Here is a 4,895-nt window from a genome sequence, read left to right as displayed (position 1 = left end):
ATATATATTCAATATATATATGATTTTAGTTCCTCAACAACTCCATTTCTCATTCTAAAACTAGCCATATTCTATATATATGTTTATATACAACTGAAGTCAATTTATGTATTTTTTTTTCAAAATTGAAATAATTTTGTTTAATTCGATGTAGGGTATCTCATGAAAGACTACTGGATCTCAAGGGAACTGAACTTGTTATTTCCAAATGCCATTATCTGACCCGAATGTCAAAGACTACTGGATCTCAAGGGCAAATCGCCACATCTCTTGCCCTAAACACTACAAAAGAAATGATATCTCCCGGCGCCATATTTTCTATACCGACGCTTTTAAGCGTCGGCGAATTTCCCACCCACGCTCCTGATAAGTGCTGATTAATCTATAATTTAATATTCTTTTTCCAGCACTTATCAATGTTCTTAAACGGATAACTACTTGTTTTACCATGAAATTGAATAAACAATGAAATAAATTTAAATTATGGTAAGAGGTAAATAATACTTTCTTAAAACAGACTCTGAATTTGTCTCTCTTCTGGTTGAGATCTTTCATAAAAATATATAAGGAGGAGATTGTGTTGACCCGAATTATTAACCTGATGGAGTTGCAATCAAGCTAAGGGTATAATTCAATGGGCTTTGGTCCTGGTTAGATTGAAAGTTATAATTATATGGAAAAATATTTGATTAACCCTTTTATTAAGTCACGGTCTGATCTGGTTGAGTTCAATCTGAAGCGGTATAGTAAGAATTAAATGTCATTGGGCTCGAGAACAAATTCAAGCAAATCAACAATCATGACCCACCTCAAACCCAAAGTCAATTCCCAACCAATGCCTTGCGTGCCTTCATATAAAATTTATAATTTTAAAATAAAAAAATAAAAAAAATAATAATAATAAATAATAATAAAATAATAAAATAAATAAAAATAATTTCGGAAAGAATTACTGGAAACACTATTCATATGAACAGTATCCCGTGAAAACACTGTTCATATGAACAGTGTTTTTACAAATATATATATATATTTATGTATATATATAAATCAAATAATAAATAAATTAATAAATAATATCCACTGTTTATCTTCTTCTTCCCGATATCCCACTGTTTATCTTCTTTCCCCCCTTCCCCGCAGTGCATCCGGGCCGTTCCGCTTCTTCCCGTTGATCCCGCGTCGATCCGCCGCCCGTCCCAACTCCCAGCAGCCAGCGATGCAAATCCTCCACGCGGTACAGCCGGCGACCAGCTCCTCCGCGATCATCGTGCGTGCAGCCAGCACCCCAGCCCAAGCGCTCGTCCGCGTTCATCACGGATCCCGCATCCATCCGTGGGCCAAAGAAGAAGATGGATCTTCTTCCATCCATGAAGCATTCCTCCCGACGATCTCGCAGGCCTTCATCTCTCCCATATCCGCTGATTCAAGAAGCCGTTTCAGCCGCCCGTGATTCTCCCCACCTTCCGCATGCGTTCCCCTCTTCCGGATTCGAGAGCCCCTGCATCGCATCCCCTCCTAGCTCAGCCTCCTTCGCATGATCCGCTCGTCCACGTCACTGCCAGCAGCCCAAGTTCCCATCCGTACTCATCTTCCACGGATCAAGCCTCCACATCCAAGCAATCCCACAAATCAAGCTCCCGAGTCCGCCTCCTTTGAAGCCAGTGATGCATCCCACGCTTCAAGCCTCCGCGTCTGCAAGCACCATGATCCAAGCACCCAGCGGCTCATCCGAGATTGGCTCCTCCTTCCGTTTCCAAATCCCAGCCCCCAAGCAATCGGATCCCCATCGATCAAGCATCTGTTACCCCTCCATCAAAGGATTCGTCGCTGTCCATCAGGGGGTGGGCGACCTATTTAAGGAGAGGAAGAGGGAAGGAGAAGGGGGACTCGGTGGAGAAGAAAACAGGGGAGACCCCCTGTTTCGGTGAAAAAGGAGAAACCAGCCGAGAGAGAAGAAGAGAAAAAGAAATAAAAAAAAAAAGAAAGAGAAAGGAGGGGGGACTTGAGGCGGATGGCGTGGAGTATCTTAGCAAGCCGATCAAAGTCGCCAAGCATCATGAGCAGCTAAACCTCGGTTTAGGGGTTTGATGAAGCCATAGAGGAGTATTCGTTTCATTTTTGTTGATTTGAGTTTGTATTGTAAGATGGTTGCATGATGAAGAATTTATCAATTGATCTTATGATTTATCCAATTTATGTGAATCATTTATCTTGCATAAAATATTTTACATAGATTGATCTATTTCATCGAATCCAACACCTGTGGTTTGGAGGAGATATTCATGTGACATCGATTTCATGTTTAATGATTTAATGATCAGATGCATCATGCTAGGTTAGACAGATCATGCTTATCGTTAGAGTAGATGGTTTGTGCTAGACTTAGATGATTCATGCTGCGAATTAATCATAATTTTTAATGATTGCTTTGGCTTGTAGTCGGAAGCAATCAAGTCTTACATACAACTCAATTATTGAAAGCGTCACGAATATAAATCTATCGGTGGATTCTAGCCCTAAACATCTCTCTCCATAGATAATTCATACTATTACATCCATATTGATTTTTAGTTTTTATCATTCACTCTAGCTTATACCCTTTGAAGTAATTATTTAATTAGGACAAATAACTTATTCTCCAATCCCTGTGGACCGACACCCGTAATCACTATCCTACAGGATACGTGCTATTGCGTGGTTTATTTTTGAAATTGAAATAACCGATCAATTTTTGGCGCCGTTGCCGGGGATTGCTTGCATAGTTATTTTTCCTATCATTAAAAAAAAAAATAATAATTAATTAAAAAAACTTTCAAAAAAAGTATATATATATATATAATTATTCTCTATTATTGTTACTTTTCTTATCTCCTTTTTCTCTTCTACTAATTTTTTTTTAAATTTTTCTTTTGGTCTTATTTGATCAGGAATCGAAGAGGAGATCTGGGCTATCAGAAAGGAATGCTTTGGAGGTTTGCTAAAAAAAAAAATTTAAAATTGCTGGGGAAATTTCTTTTGGTAACCTCTAAACCTTTCTTATTTAAATTAATTATTAGCTTGAAATTTTGTGGTGATTGTTTGATTTCAATTTCAGCAAGAGTGTGAATGCATGCTTGATACACATACACAAATCAATCTGCACATAGTAAGGGCAATCACCCCAACAAGATAAGAGCCGGATTTCATCACCGGACTCTTGCCCAACTTAGGTGAACTCAATCTCACATAGTGTCACTTTAATTAAAATCAATTAGACATTGGCTCCTAGGGACATTCGAGCTCAATAGGACGAAGATCACCGAAAGTTGCACCAATTTCGCTCTGTGGCTTAGTTGATGTCTAGGCAAGCTTTGTCCCTATAAGGGAGACAGTTCATCTGTTCGAGGCAAGTGGGTTTTAAGTGGGACCTTTGCGAACGCATCGTGACCCCTCCACTTACCTGGGAGCTTACCTGGTCAACTCGGTTCATTAGACCGGATTGGAGGCTTAGGTGCCCTCTTCAAACCAGTTAGGAGCTGTCTAGTGATTTTAGGTCAAAGACTAGGATTGATATGCTTTTCTCTTTTATTGCATGCTTGATTGATCGAGTACTAGTGTATGCACGGTAGTCGTTCTAGAGTACAAAACCTATTACCTTTTGACCCTGAAATAGAACGAACCCTTAGGAACATTCGAGCTAAGATCAAAACATTAGGATCATCCCCACCTCTTAAGATGGCTGAAGAACAACCCAAACTCCTGAGGGAATACTTTACTCCCACTATTTACACTTCCCCATCTTGCATTCGATTACCTGAGGTAGCAGCTGTACAATATGAAATAAAGTCTAGTGTGATCCAAATGCTTCCATCTTTTTATGGGCTCACCAATGAAGATCCATATAAACACCTAGATGAATTTCTTGAAATTTGCACCACTGTCAAGATTCAGAATTTCACTGATGATGCTCTGAAACTTAGATTATTCCCCTTCTCCCTTAAAGATAGAGCCAAACAATGGCTGAATTCTTTAGAAGCTAACTCAATTCGTTCTTGGGATCAAATGCAACAAGAATTCCTTAAAAAATACTTTCCCATAGGAAGAACGAACCAGTTTAGACGTGCTATTACAAGCTTCTCCCAAACTGAGGGAGAAGAATTTCATGAAACTTGGGAGAGATTTAGGGACCTAATCCGTAAATGCCCTCATCATCAAATACCTAAGTGGCAACTAGTGCAATATTTTTATGACGGATTGACAGAACGAAACCGTCAGATGATCGATGCTGCATGCGGGGGCACTTTTATGCTTCAAAATGAGCATGAAGCATGGAAATTATTTGAAAATCTTAATGAAAACTCCCTCCACCATGCTTCATGTTCTCGTCAAGCACCCCCGAGTTCTCAAAGAAAAGGGACCATTTGTGAAATAAGTCATTCTATGGACCTGTCTAGCAAGGTAGATGCATTGTCCCATAAGATTGACCAACTGATGATAGGTGGGCATTACATGAACTCTTCCCAAGCACAAGTGTGTACTATTTATTCTAGCCCATCCCACCCTATTCATGAGTGCCCCTCAGCACCCCAATATCCCGAACTCGTGCAAGAACACATCAATGCTGCTCAAACACAGCCCAGACAGGGTAATGACCTATTTTCCAATACATATAACTCGGGATGGCGAAATCATCCAAACTTTTTTTGGAAGCAGCAAGCTTCGAATACTGCCCAACCTTATTCCCAAAACTTTCCAAACCCTCAGAATTTTCAAACCCCACAAAATATTCATTCCTACCGTCCCTCGACTCAATTTCAACACACTCCTCCTCCACCCCAAAGAAACACAGCCTTTGAGGAGAAAGTGTTGAACGCCCTTCAAGGTTTGGAAACCATTACACAATTAGTGCACTC

General features: G+C 39.9%; 1 non-coding gene across 1 annotated transcript; it reads right to left on the bottom strand.

The window, feature by feature from the left end:
• Positions 1 to 4,093: 4,093 nt before the first annotated feature.
• Positions 4,094 to 4,199, bottom strand: LOC120106727. The gene has a single exon (XR_005508785.1). It is a non-coding gene; the product is annotated as a small nucleolar RNA R71 (small nucleolar RNA).
• Positions 4,200 to 4,895: the final 696 nt, after the last annotated feature.

Source organism: Phoenix dactylifera, unplaced genomic scaffold (genome assembly GCF_009389715.1).
Source record: "Phoenix dactylifera cultivar Barhee BC4 unplaced genomic scaffold, palm_55x_up_171113_PBpolish2nd_filt_p 000612F, whole genome shotgun sequence".
Lineage (NCBI taxonomy): Eukaryota > Viridiplantae > Streptophyta > Magnoliopsida > Arecales > Arecaceae > Phoenix > Phoenix dactylifera.
The sequence above is the reverse complement of the archived record's forward strand: the minus strand, read 5'-3'. Positions and strand labels throughout refer to the sequence as shown.